Source organism: Durio zibethinus, chromosome 10, assembly GCF_047325235.1.
Source record: "Durio zibethinus cultivar Kanyao isolate XHJ-2024 chromosome 10, ASM4732523v1, whole genome shotgun sequence".
Taxonomy (NCBI): Eukaryota; Viridiplantae; Streptophyta; class Magnoliopsida; order Malvales; family Malvaceae; genus Durio; species Durio zibethinus.
This window is the reverse complement of record NC_143171.1, coordinates 5,365,962-5,381,610: the sequence shown is the minus strand read 5'-3', so window position 1 is coordinate 5,381,610 and position 15,649 is coordinate 5,365,962. Positions and strand designations below refer to the sequence as shown.

At 30.3% G+C, this 15,649-nt stretch overlaps 3 pseudogenes across 1 annotated transcript; all 3 read right to left on the bottom strand.

Moving 5' to 3' along the window:
• Positions 1 to 1,983: 1,983 nt before the first annotated feature.
• On the bottom strand, positions 1,984 to 3,402 carry LOC111292102 (putative acetyltransferase At3g50280 pseudogene; annotated as a pseudogene).
• A 1,415-nt stretch (positions 3,403 to 4,817) lies between these two features.
• On the bottom strand, positions 4,818 to 6,926 carry LOC111292541 (putative acetyltransferase At3g50280; annotated as a pseudogene). The gene is made up of 2 exons (XR_016345954.1): positions 6,801 to 6,926; positions 4,818 to 6,415 (listed from the first exon to the last, which is right to left on the bottom strand). The product of XR_016345954.1 is annotated as a putative acetyltransferase At3g50280 (transcript).
• A 7,014-nt stretch (positions 6,927 to 13,940) lies between these two features.
• Positions 13,941 to 15,403, bottom strand: LOC111292034 (putative acetyltransferase At3g50280 pseudogene; annotated as a pseudogene).
• Between the last annotated feature and the right edge of the window lie 246 nt (positions 15,404 to 15,649).

The following is a 15,649-nucleotide window of genomic DNA, read 5'->3' as shown; positions in this document are numbered from 1 at the left end:
ATATATATATATATTTAAGTTTTAATAAAAGAAAAAGAACAAATATTAAAGATTAAATGAAAAACCATAATGAACGAAAAAATAAAAATAAAAATAAAAATATCATATTTTTATTTTGAAAAAATGTTAGTTGGATGGATTGAGCTTAATCATTAAGTAACTTGCATTTTGAGCTGTTCAAATTGACCGAACACCAATTGGCAGCATTTTCGGTTCAACTTGGACTAAAGTCTTTTTCATCCAAAATTTGAACAAGAAACATTGTGCCATATGGAGACTTTTTGAGCATAAGCAGTTGATTTTTTTCTTTGTTCTTTTCATGTGCATTAGCTTGGAAGAGCTCACTTATTTGCATCAAAGACTTTGAAACTCGTATGCACACTGCCGGCGTCGGTTTTCCCATATGCAGCAGGTACCGCAATTCAAGGACTGACGGTAATAAGAGTTAGAAGCCCCCCCCCCCCCCCCCCCCCCCCAAGAATAAAGTTTTAAAAACACCACAGTATATATATTGCTTTCAATTTGTTGTATAACAAGTTGAAAGCAATATATATATATATATATATATACATATATTTATTGAATTTAAATTTAAATTTTTATTTAATATAGTATTATGGTTATTATTTTAATTTCATCATTATAAAAAAATTAAAATTAATTTATTATATTATAATTTGATTAATTAAACAAAATTCCAAATCTCCAACTACGTATGAACCATGTTTTACTTTTCCTTTGGGGAATTCCAATTTCTCTTTTTCATATAATTTTTTACTTTGAATTACATTTTAAAGTTATATTTGATACATAAAATGATAGATATAATAATATGATAATTATTTTATGTTATATTTGATTTATATTTAATTGAAAGGGATATGACTATAAAAAAGATTATAATATTCTTAGTATAAGATGATTTAATTTTCTTAAAGTTAAGAAATTTATTTTTAATCTATGAAATTAAACTTACATTTCTTATTATACTCTTAAAAATTATGTCAAAAATTTAAATTATATAAATTTAAAAAAAAATAATTTTGATCAATAAATAAATTATCTTATATTAATACTTATACACATCAAACATAAAATAAAATAATATTATTTAATCTAATCTTATCCTACCATAATTTTATGTATCAAATATGATTAAAATCTCTTTCTTTATTGTCATGCAAATTATTTTATAAAAAATTAAGATTGAAACCACTTTATAAAAATTTAGAAAAGTATCTTTACTAATAATCTCAAAACTTCAACTTTATTTATTTAATGATGTATTTTATTTTTCTTATTTTTAATAAAAATATATTTTTAAACAATTGATTTATTTATATATATTTTCAAAAAAATTAATCACAATTTTAAATAAAATTATTTATTTGATGTATTTTATTTTTATATACATTTATTTTGTGAAAAAAATTAAGATAATGTATAATATTATTTGATTTTTTCAAAATTAAATATTCATTGATCAGACTCATTAGAATTGAAGTATGGAAATAAATTCATTACCGGAGGAGAAGATACAAAGGGTTCGTGTTTTTTATTTCCGCACTGGAGATGAGAGAGCTTGCAATAAGGGTCGCCATGGTTGTCCCTGCATGCATCTGAGGATGGACCGACTAGAATATATCAGACAGACCCTCTGGCTGACACAGAATCATTTGAAATAATGGGTCAGTGGGAAAGGCAAAGGTATCCCTGGAGAGGCTTTGCGCAAGATTCATTCGTAGCAAATGTAATTTATTACTAGAATAAAAAACAAAGCAAAATTCAGCTGACGTGGTAGTTTTTCCATTGGAAGCAACGATAAAACAGTGACGTGGCTTAAAAACCAAATTTAAGAAAAAATATTAAAAGAACTCTCATTTGATAATAAAGATTTCCATCCACCTCGGTGCGAGAAAAAACTCGTACTGATCTATTATCATGGTGACTGGTGAAGAAAGTTATTGGGGTTGGATGACTGTATCCATGAATTCGTGATCATTTGCCATGGCTTCCAATGTCTCAGGCAATAGGCATGCTTCAATATCAATACTTCCTTCTTTTGCTCCACAAAACACGGTTATCTTTCCATCAAATTTGTTCGCTGACCCACTTCTTACTGCAATTGGTCTTCCCCATCCAAAATCGTTACCATACATGTTGAACCGAGGTGAACTACTTGTGACCATAACATTTCTCATAACAGTGTCCATTGTTAACAGCTTAGGACTTGCGATCCAAGACTCCAAGTCCTTTATGAACTTTTCTTCAGTTTGTGTAGCAATCACCCTGTTCATTTCCTTTGCGATGTCACCAACTCTTTGCTCCTGCAGTTCCTTTGCTTTCATAGTTATGCTTTCAACCTTTACTGCATTTCCAAAATATTCTTCCGGCAGCTTGTGCATTCTTGCCCTCGCACCGATCAATATATAGTAACTCATCTCTTCATCGGGGTCTAATTTTCTGTTGAGGATAACAGATCGCCAAAGATAAGATAGAAGTGCTTGAAGAGATGAGATGCTGTTGGTGCCAACTTCAGCATTAGCTTTTGCTTTGAGTTTTGCAATGCTTTGCTTTGAGAAATGGAAAACCCTTTCTTTCAAGGGAGGTAATATTAATTCTTCATGGAATTGCTTGACCAAAGATTGAGGAACCCGAATCGGAAAATTGATGCCATCAATAAATGAAGATTCGAAAACAGGGGATTTTGATATGTGAATCGAACCTCTTGAAATTTCTGACCATGAATTAAAGAAATGCCAAAACGATGTACCATCAGCCACAGAATGATTTATGGTACAACCAACAAAAATACCATCAACAAGCTCTGTCACCTGCACTCCAAGTAATGGCTTGAAAATGCCCTCGTAGTTCTTCAATCCATTAAGTGGGAAAAATGAATGAACAATAGAAGGAACATAAACAGGTTTAACAAATTCAGAAATGGTTACTCCATCAGCTTCAGCATGGATAAACAAGGCTCCAGCATTATTACAATCAATAAAAAAGGAAATTGTGTCATCGTCATGTTCAGTGGTCGCTAGGCGACCCGCCAGGGGTGGAAAATAGTCTAAAGTGTTGGAGAGGGAAGTTTTCAAGTGGTGGATGAAGTTGCTTTGATCAATTTCATTCTCTCCTGAAGGTTTTGGCTTGGGAAAAAGAAGTCCCTTTTGGATAGGTCCGACTAGAAGAAGATGCAAATCCCATGGTGTTAACTCAACCCTCTGATTCTCTACCTTCTGAGTTGCTGCCTGAACCATAGCACTCGAGATACATCGGACACCTTCCATATATTCTCCAAGTAAAACTGTTCACTCGACTCCCTAAACTCGGTCAATTCTTTGAGTTCTACCGTACTGATTTCTAGTTTACAAGCCATACCCTACATATATAGGAGATTAACCAAACAAACAAAACCATTTCATTTATTAGCGCTCAACACGAAAAACATGTAGTCGACAGGTGGCAAACATAATGCCACACCCGTGGCTGAAGATAAACAAAACATAATGATTCTTCCGTCATGCGTTACGAACTGTGGGCTCCAAGCAATGACAATGACCTGTCGACGCTGAAGCGCCATTTACTAGCGTACTGTCCCTTCCTGACACCAGTTACGCTACCTCGGCTTGCTGGCTCCACGTGCTTTTGTTTGATGCTATTTCCATTTAAAAAAAAAAAGCACAGATTGCAAGGTTTTTAGGCTTTATTTTAATTAAGAAGAGATTCGATGGGCCTCTTCAAAATATTTTAATTTTCCCCCGAACTCTATATGTTCAGAATATATCGTGCTTGGTGGATTGTTGACACGAGTTTTTAACCTTTTAGATTATTGCGGAATTTCCATTCTGCTCCTGGGTACTTGGCCTACTTATCAATGCCTTTCACCACTATTATTAAGCATCATAATAATATAATAATTCATCGTTTCATTATTCTTATTCATATTTAATTTGGCAAAAAAAACTTTAAAAATAATTAATTTTAGATATTTTTTGTTGAGTTTTTTAAAATTTTAAAATTTATTAAGTTAGTATCATAAATAAATTTAAAATTATAATAAAATATTTAATATGATATTTAAATTTAAAATTTTTTTAATATAATATTTAAATTATAAATCTATTAATTTAATATTATACTTATCTTAAGATAATTAATTTTAAAATGATGATATGTAATAAATAAAAGATCTTTTAAATATTATATTAATTAATAGATTTATAATTTAAATAACATATTAAATTTTTTTAAAATTTAAATACTACATTAAATATTTTATTATAATTTAAAAATTAATTATGACATTATCTCTTTTTATTATATTAATACTCAGGTATGATTTTTCATGTGAAAGAGAACAAATATGAGAAAACATTGTAAATATAAAAATATTTTACAAGTATCAATTGTTAAAAAATAGAAAGATAATGTAAATTTAGAAATTTTCAAATATGAAAAATGTACTAAAAAATAGACTTAAGGAGTAGTATTTTCTTGTGTTAAAGAAGCAAATAGAACAATGTGCATAACAATATTCCAAGTGTTACCAATGACACATGCAAATTTAATATTTTGATTCATATGTATTGGATGCATTCAATACTGTAAATGTGATTGATGAATAAGATTTATGAATAATTGACTGATATAGTTGTTAATGTTCAGTACCAAAATAATATAATAATATAATAAAAATTGTTTTCACCAATCATTTAAATGAAGTATAAAAAATTTCGGATCATAAGAAGCATATATTTATGTCCGATTCAACTTCATTGGAATCACATAAAACATTCATTATTGTGATTACTTCCATGATTTTTAATTTTTTCTATTTTCAAAACAACACAAATTGTAAACATGGCAGGCTAAATTTCACTTACAATCTGCTTCAAAATACATTAATCCAAGAGCAAACCGACATTAACAATAACATCAATTCAGTTGATACTATCATGATGAAAGCAACTTTCAGCTTTAGAGTTTGGACTGAGATAGTTAAACGGTGACGATATCAATAAATTCTTGATCATTTGCCATAGCCTCCAATATCTCTGGAGAAAGGCATGCTTCAATGTCAATACTTCCTTCTTTTGCTCCACAAAACAATGTGATCTTCCCATCAAACTTATTTGCTGATCCGCTTCGTACTGCAATTGGCTTTCCCCATCCAAAATCATTACCATACATATTGAACCGAGGAGAACTACTTATAACCAGGGTGTTGCTTGTCATATTACTCATAGTTACCAACTTGGGGCTTGCTGGCCAAGACTGAAGGAATTTTTTGAAAGTTTCTTCGGTCACTTTAGCAATTACGCTGTTCATTTGCCACGCCACGTTACCAATTCCTTGTTCCAGTAGCTCCTTTGCTTTCATTTTTACAATCCGACCCAGCATAGCATTCCCAAAGTAATTTTCAGACAGCTACTGCAATCTTCGTCTAGCGCCAACTACAATGCGGAAATTGGTCTCCTCATTAGGGTCCAAAATTTTGTTGCGGATAACAGATCTCCTAATATGAGACATCAGAGCTTGAAGAGATGAGATGTTATTGGTGCCAATCTCAGCATTAGCTTTTGCTTTGAGTTTTGCAATGTTTTCCTTTGTAAAATGGAAAACCCTTTCTCGTAGAGGTGGTAGAATGAAGTCTTCATTGATTTGTTCGAGACAAGATTGAGGAATACGAATGGGGAGATCAGTACCATCAGGTAACCGACATTGAAAAACCGGTGGCTTGGATAAGTGAATTGAACCCTTAGATATTTCTGACCATGAATTAAAGAAATGCCAGAATGATGTACCATCGGCCACAGCATGATTGATGGTGCAACCAACAAATATACCACCCGCAAGATCTGTTATTTGTATTCCAAGTAATGGGTTAGTAATACCCTTATAGTTGTTGAGGCCATTCAGTGGGAAAAACGAGTGAATAATGGGAGGAACACAAACAGGTTTAATGATGTCAGAAATGGTTACTCCATCAGCTGCAGCATGGATAAATAAAGCTCCAGCATTGTTGCAGTCAACAAAAAGGGAAATGGCGTCATCTTCATGTTCTGCTGTTTCTAGGCGACCTGCCAGGAGCGGAAAGTAGTCTAGAGTGCGGGAGAGAGAGGTTTTTAAGTGGTGGATCAGAGTGTTCTCAGTTTCCTTCTCTTGCAGATAAGGTTTAGGCTTGGGGAAAAGAAGTCCCTTTTGAATATGCCCTATTGCAAGGAGACGAAGATCCCAGGGTGTTAACTCAATCCTCTTACCTGATGCCCTGTGATCTTCTGCTTGAACTATACTGCTGGATATGAATCTTACATCGGCCATGTTAACTCCAAGACAAAATCTTCACTCAAAACTCAAAAGCTGATGCCACATGAACTGTTGCCCACCTTGTCTAGATTTTCCGATTAGTAACCTGCTAAGTCCAAACCAAACCATCGGTGTTATTTCCATTCTGACGAACTATAATTCTGGAGTACTCTAACAATCCTGTGGAAGGAAAATCAACATCCAGGAAAAAAAAAATTCTACCTTTGATAGCAGATGAATTTGAAAGTTGATACTATTTCAAGAACAAATTTCAATTTTTACATCAAACTGCATCTATTTTGACTCTAACAGACTTAATTTTGGAAACAAGACAATAAAATCAACCAAGCATATGGAATAAACTGATCAGTATTAACCCAAGAAGCAGAATAGTTGTTTGGAAACTTGGAGGTTCAAATGCCCAAATCAAGGCCCCAAACAACCAAATTAAACGACCCTTTCATCAAAGTAAAAGAAACTTCAGTACTTACAAAACTAAAAGGCACCCAACATCCCATCCGTCCTTTTCTTTTTCAATTTCTCTCTCTTTTCTTATCTTGCTTCCAGTCTGTGTGGTGTGCTTTTCTGCTGTACTAAATAAACTATAAGGCTCTCTAGCGGAATATTATTGTTTCATTGAATATTTATCTCCATATAAAATGGGCCTACAGTCTACAAACTGCATTATTGAACTTAGATGTAATTAATCATGTAAAATGTATATCAGTATATGTGCTTTCTTATAACAACAGTTAAAAAAAAAAGAAAGCACTATGAAATATGTTTTACAACCCAAATATCCTAGCCATTTCCCTTTTAACAATCAAGGATCGCGTTATTAATTACTTTGTTCTTTCAATTCCAAATTCAATTCCTTCATTACAAAATTCAGGTTATTTGGATTAGGTTAATATGTAATTTGATCTTTTAATTATATTACTCTTTATAATTTAATACTTTTAACAACTTCATGAATTGATATTTAACTTTCATTTTGTCATATTATTTACTCAAGATATCAATTCTTTTAATAATATGTTGATGTAACAAGAAATTAACAAAATGATAATGTACATTTTTGTACTCAATATCCGCCCTATCATTATTTTACTAAATACTTTTAGAATGGTGTAAATTGTTTGATAAAAGCAAAGCTAAAGTACTAAATAATGAATTTTTTTTTAATGATATAGTTAAAAATCAATTTACACATTAACCCATTTGGATTTTTACCGGCTTTATTCCTTCAGTTAATGACATTGTGATATTGAGAGCTTGTATCCTCTAGTTTTGCACCTATTTAATTATATATTTTACATGCTTTAGCATAGCATAGTACCTTGGCATTTTCACATGCATGTATGTAAGTATGAACTCTTGATTTTCTTCCCCGCTTCTTGATGGTATGAACTGATCTTGGATTTACTTCTTTTAATTTTAAAGGAAATCAAATGGGGTAATCTATACCATCCAGAAGTGGTCGTCGAAATATCAGAGGTTTAGATAAATGACCAGAACCACGAGAAATTTCTCACCAAGAATTAAAAAAATGCCAAAATGAAGCACCATTAACAACAGAATGGTTGATGCTGCAAGCAATGAAGATACCATCTACAAGCTCAGTTATTTGCACTGCAGGCAATGGCTTCAAAGTACCCTCAATATTCTTAACCCCATCCAATTGGAAAAAGGAGTTGAAAGTTTCAGGAACATATATTGACGAGTTCAATGAGATCAGAAATGGTTACTTTCTCAGCTACACCATAGACAAATAAGGCTTCAGAATTGTTGCAATTAATAAACAAATTGAAGTGGTTTTTATCTTCATGTTCAATGGTGGCAAGGTGACCTGCAAATGGGGTAAAAATGTTTTTATTGGGAATAGTGACTCAAATCTCATAAAAGATTTGTTTGAGATTAGATAGATATTACTTGATGGATGAAAAGACTCGCAGAAGAAGAATTTTAAAGAAAAATGGATTCTTGTTAAGTAAGTTAGTATGGTTATCAATATGTAAAGTCTTTATAAGGTTATATATGAGAAAAATATGTAATAGAGTTATAGGGTTTTATGAGATAGACACCCTATAGAACTACTAAAGATTTATATTTTATGGGTGTGTATGTCTGGATCTTTGTGAATGTACTAGAAGAGATTAAGAGGGTCCATATAGGTATGATGCATGTGTGCATATGGGTATGTATTTGTTTGAGTTGAGAATACTCTATAGAACTAGAGGAGATTGAAAGTATCTTTGGGTACTGATGTGATTGATATGATTGTATGTTTGTAATTTCCTATAATTAATGAATTTTTTCTTATTCATGAATGTAGGCCGGTTAGGCCGAATCACATTAAATTATTATATCTTGTATGATTGATTAATTGTTTAATTTTACTTCCATTGGCTTAATTGATTGGAGGTTTTTTTGCCCAACTAGTGATATCAAAGCTATCGTAATCTTTAACGAGTGATATTAGAATCATCATGATCTTAACAAGTGGTATCAGAGTTAAATGTTCAATATATGTGAAGAGGAAAGCATAGAGAAGCTCGATTCAAAGGAAGAGTTCGAGTTAGTGTTTTGAAAATTGATTTGCATAAAGCATGAAAACACATAGGAGAAGATGATTATAAAATTTTCATTACAAGTGGAGCCAAGCATGTCTAGCGTAAAGACAGATGATTAATAGAATTTGAGTAAATATGAAGATTGTTGAAAATAGTAACTTAAATTCTATAAGAGATTTTATTTGAGATTAGCTAAATATTACTTGATGGATAAGAAGACTTGTAGAAAAATAATTTTAAGAAAAATAGAGTTTTAATAGCCAAGTTAGTATGACTATAAATATGTGAAGTTTTTATAAGGTTAGGTATGAGAAAAAGATGTAAAAAAATTGTAAGATTTTATGATACAGACACCTTATAGGACTATTAAAGATTTACATTTTATGGGTATATATGTTTGAACGTTTATGAGTGGACTAGAAGAGATTGAGAAGGTCCACATAAGTATGGTGTATAGGTGCACATGGATATATATTTATTTAGATTGAGAACACTCTATAGAACTAAATGAGATTGATGGGTATTGATATGGCTAATATGATTGTATTTTTATAATTTTCTACAACTAATAAATCTTTTTTTCTCATTTATGAACATAAGTCGATTGGGCTAAATCACGTTAAATTATTATCTCTTGTGTGTTAATTGTTTGATTTTGATTCCACTGACTTAATTGATTGAAGGCTTTTTTGCCCAACAAATGATATTAGAGCTGTTGTAATTCTTAACAAGTAGTATTAAAGCTGTCATTATAAAAACATTTATAATTATTCAAAAAAACATGTAATTATATTCGAACCCTGTAAATTACAATTTAAACATGTGTAATTATTTAAATATGTTATTATTAATTAGAATATCAAATCCATATAACATTCATCAAATACATCATAAAACATCCATCAAACATCCATAACATCAATCCATTAAATATTTCATACAAATCCAAAAAAAAAAAAAATGTCATTATGTTGTTGCTGCACCTTATGATCTAAAATTTTCGATGTCATCATTAAGTTTAGAATATTGCGATGGTGTAGTTTGTTTAGACCCCATCAACTGCATCATCTAATCTATGAATGACCTAAACCCAATTCTTAACTTAGTCTTCAACTCATTAATTCCTTATTCTATCTGAGGTTAATGAGCCTTAGAATACACAAATGACAGACTACAAACAAAGTTAGACGATCCTATTGTTGCAATGGATTAAGTTCAGTGAAAAGAGGTCCCTAGATCTATTTGCTGATTCAAAGTCATACACATTAGTGACCGTAGTTTCAACCCCTCCAATAGTTTCAGTCTATGTTTGTGGGTCGAAATTAGATGGTTGAAATAGTATTAACTGTATTTCTGAGATAATGCGGTATCATAGTTTTTTTTACAAAAAGTTTAAAATAATAATCATTATTATAGAACCTATATAGTTCATTAAAAGATCACAATTTCAAACAATTCACAACTTTAAGCATAATTTTCACATTTTACAAATTCATTGCATTTCAATATACACCAAATTATCTAGTTTAATACAAGATTTTCTACAATGTCTTTGCTCTAAATTACTTCATTACATATTTTATCAACAATTATAATATACAAATAAAATCACAAACGAAAGCACACAATAAATTTCACCTTTCACAAATATGATATCATTTAGATGATATGCAAAAATCTTTACAAATAAGTAGTTTTCATCATATATTATTGGTATATATATAGAGTTCAACAATAATAATAATATACAACTGTCATCATAATTAAAAAAAATATAATATTTTTTACATTTCATAAATATTATCTCATCGTAATATATTATAAAATTAGTTTAGACATATATTTATTGTATAAAATATTTTAAAATTTAAATAAAATCAAGTCAAAATAATTAAATATAAGACATAAAATATTTGTTTAAGATTGTACGTGTCAAAAGAATATAACATTTATGTTAAATTTTTTTCTTTTCTACCAAAAACTTTAGCTTTTGTGTATTTATATAAAATATGTATGCATGTTAAGGGGTGTTTGTAGACAAAAATACTTGAAGTCCGTTTGATCCAGCTGAAGGTTTTATAAAACATGTTGTTAGAGTAGAGCTGTTTTAAAAGTTTTATAAATAAAAGTTAAAATAGTGTTTGACAAACTTAACGCAGAAACGCTATAAAATGTTGATAAAACTATTTGATATAGTATTTTTTTTATATTTTTAATAAATAAATAACAAAAATAATCAATTTTATTAAATTAAATCACAAGTTTTTAAGTGAAAAGAATAAATAAAATAAAAAAATATTTTTATTAATTATAATAAAAAAATGAATTTAATAAAAAATAATGTAAAATAATATAATTTTTGTATAGTTCTATAAATTATTAAAGAGTAGAGTGAGAACGAAAAAATTTTTCATTAACTACTTATTATAAAAAGTTAACAGTTTTATAAAAAGTTTTTATTTATAACTTTCTCTAAACGCTCAACTATATTTCCCATCCAAGTTAAAATTTTTTAAATTCTAAAAAACCAAACTCCTAATTTTTGCTTTTACAATAAATAAGTCTTACCATGACCAAACAAATTCTTAATATAACATTGAAAACTTTTAAATCACTAGCAAAAAGTAAAAATTAAAAATAAAAGTTTTTAAAAAATTCAAACGGATTAAAAGTGTATTCAGTTGTGCACCTATGAATTAGAACTTTTTTAATGGTGTATGTATTCTACTATATTATACTAATTAATGTACAATTTTAACCTTCCTTGTTCTTATCACCGTTAACAACCTGGTTTATGTGGGCATATAAAGTATCAGGGATAAGAAAAAAAGAAAACAACAAAAAGAATAAATTAGAAATAAAAATGTGATAGGGTCGTCCACTCATCCAGTTTCAAAGGCATGCTCAATATTTAAGAGAGTTAAAAAAAAAAAGAAAAAAGGTTTTTAAACAGATTTGGTTCAAAAAGTAAAGCTCGTTTGAAAAATGACCAAACTTTTGGCTCGACATTTATGGTTCTCTCAAATTATAAAGTTTACATTATATATAAATGATAAATATATAATATTATAGTATAAACATTAAAAAATATGTTAAATTATATATATATATATATTTAAGTTTTAATAAAAGAAAATGAACAAATATTAAAGATTAAATGAAAAACCATAATGAACGAAAAAATAAAAATAAAAATAAAAATATCATATTTTTATTTAAAAAAAATGTTAGTTGGATGGATTGATCTTAATCATTAAGTAACTTGCATTTTGAGCTGTCCAAATTGACCGAACACCAATTGGCAGCATTTTCGGTTCAACTTGGACTAAAGTCTTTTTCATCCAAAAATTGAACAAGAAAAATTGTGCCATATGGAGACTTTTTGAGCATAAGCAGTTGATTTTTCTCTTTGTTCTTTTCATGTGCATTAGCTTGGAAGAGCTCACTTATTTGCATCAAAGACTTTGAAACTCGTATGCACACTGCCAGCATCGGTTTTCCCATATGCAGCAGGTACCGCAATTCAAGGACTGACGGTTATAAGAGCTAGAACCCCCCCCTCCCTTCCTCCGGAATAAAGTTTTAAAAACACCACAGTATATATATATATATATATATTTATTGAATTTAAATTTACATTTTTTATTTAATTTAGTATGATGGTTATTATTTTAATTTCATCGTTATAAAAAATTTAAAATTATTTTATTATATTATAATTTGATTAATTAAACAAAATTCCAAATCTCCAACTAAGTATGAACCATGTTTTACTTTTCCTCTGGGAAATTCAATTTCTCTTTTTCATATAATTTTTTACTTTAAATTATATTTTAAAGTTATATTTGATATATAAAATGATAGATACCATGATAATTATTTTATATTATATTTAATTTATATTTAATTGAAAGGGATATGATTATAAAAAAGATTATAATATTCTTTGTGTAATATGATTCAATTCTTTTAAAATTAAAAAAATTATTTTTAATCTATGAGATTAAACTTATATATCTTATTATATTCTTAAAAATTATGTCAATAATTTAAATTATATAAATTTAAAAAAAAAATAATTTTGATCAATAAATAAATTATCTTATATTAATACTTATACACATTAAACATAAAATAAAATAATATTATTTAATCTAATCATATTTATAATATCTTTTTATCTTATCATATCATAATTTTATGTATCAAATATGATTAAAATCTCTTTCTTTATTGTCATGCAAATTATTTTATAAAAAATTAAGATTGAAACCACTTTATAAAAATTTAGAAAAGTAATTAATTATAAGAAAAGTATCTTTACTAATAATCTCAAAATTTCAACTTTATTTATTTAATGATGTATTTTATTTTTCTTGTTTTTAATAAAAATATATTTTTAAACAATTGATTTATTTATATATATTCTCAAAAAAATTAATCACAATTTTAAATAAAATTATTTATTTGATGTATTTTATTTTTATATACATTTATTTTGTGAAAAAAATTAAGATAATGTATAATATTATTTGATTTTTTCAAAATTAAATATTCATCGATCAGACTCATTAGAATTGAAGTATGGAAATAAATTCATTACCGGAGGAGAAGATACAAAGGGTTCGTGTTTTTTATTTCCGCACTGGAGATGAGAGAGCTTGCAATAAAGGTCGCTATGGTTGTCCCTGCGTGCATCTGAGAATGGACGGATTAGAATATATCAGACAGACCCTCTGGCTGACACAGAATCATTTGAAATAATGGGTCCGTTGGAAAGGTGAAGGTATCCCTGGAGAGGCTTTGCGCAAGATTCATTTGTAGCAAATGTAATTTATTATTAGAATAAAAAACAAAGCAAAATTCAGCTGACGTGGTAGTTTTTCCATTGGAAGCAACGATAAAACAGTGACGTGGCTTAAAAACCAAATTTAAGATAAAATATTAAAAGAACTCTCATTTGATAATAAAGATTTCCATCCACCTCGGTGCGAGAAAAAACTCGTACTCATCAATTATCACGGTGACTGGTGAAGAAAGTTATTGGAGTTGGATGACTGTATCCATGAATTCGTGATCATTTGCCATGGCTTCCAATGTCTCAGGCAATAGGCATGCTTCAATATCAATACTTCCTTCTTTTGCTCCACAAAACACGGTTATCTTTCCATCAAATTTGTTCGCTGACCCACTTCTTACCGCAATTGGTCTTCCCCATCCAAAATCGTTACCATACATGTTGAACCGAGGTGAACTACTTGTGACCATAACATTTCTCATAACAGTGTCCATTGTTAACAGCTTAGGACTTGCGATCCAAGACTCCAGGTCCTTTATGAACTTTTCTTCAGTTTGTGTAGCAATCACCCTGTTCATTTCCTTTGCGATGTCACCAACTCTTTGTTCCTGCAGTTCCTTTGCTTTCATAGTTATGCTTTCAACCTTTACTGCATTTCCAAAATATTCTTCCGGCAGCTTGTGCATTCTTGCCCTCGCACCGATCATTATGTAGTAACTCATCTCTTCATCGGGGTCTAATTTTCTGTTGACGATAACAGATCGCCAAAGATAGGATAGAAGTGCTTGAAGAGATGAGATGCTGTTGGTGCCAACTTCAGCATTAGCTTTTGCTTTGAGTTTTGCAATGCTTTGCTTTGAGAAATGGAAAACCCTTTCTTTCAAGGGAGGTAATATTAATTCTTCATGGAATTGCTTGACCAAAGATTGAGGAACCCGAATTGGAAAATTGATGCCATCAATAAATGAAGATTCGAAAACAGGGGATTTTGATATGTGAATCGAACCTCTTGAAATTTCTGACCATGAATTAAAGAAATGCCAAAACGATGTACCATCAGCCACAGAATGATTTATGGTGCAACCAACAAAAATACCATCAACAAGCTCTGTCACCTGCACTCCAAGTAATGGCTTGAAAATGCCCTCGTAGTTCTTCAATCCATTAAGTGGGAAAAATGAATGAACAATAGAAGGAACATAAACAGGTTTAACAAATTCAGAAATGGTTACTCCATCAGCTTCAGCATGGATAAACAAGGCTCCAGCATTATTACAATCAATAAAAAAGGAAATTGTGTCATCGTCATGTTCAGTGGTGGCTAGGCGACCTGCCAGGGGTGGAAAATAGTCTAAAGTGTTGGAGAGGGAAGTTTTCAAGTGGTGGATGAAGTTGCTTTGATCAATTTCATTCTCTCCTGAAGGTTTTGGCTTGGGAAAAAGAAGTCCCTTTTGGATAGGTCCGACTAGAAGAGGATGCAAATCCCATGGTGTTAACTCAACCCTCTGATTCTCTACCTTCTGAGTTGCTGCCTGAACCATAGCACTCGAGATGCATCGGACACCTTCCATATATTCTCGAAGAAAAACTGTTCACTCGACTCCCTAAACTCGGTCAATTCTTTGAGTTCTACCGTACTGATTTCTAGTTTACAAGCCATACCCTACATATAGGAGATTAATCAAACAAACAAAACCATTTCATTTATTAGCGCTCAACACGAAAAACATGTAGTAGACAGGTGGCAAACAGAATGCCACACCCGTGGCTGAAGGTAAACAAAACATAATGATGCTTCCGTCATGCGTTACGAACTGTGGGCTCCAAGCAATGACAATGACCTGTCGACGCTGAAGCGCCATTTACTAGCGTACTGTCCCTTCCTGACACCAGTTACGCTACCTCGGCTTGCTTGCTCCGCGTGCTTTTGTTTGATGCTATTTGCTTTTCTAGAAAAAAAAGCACAGAT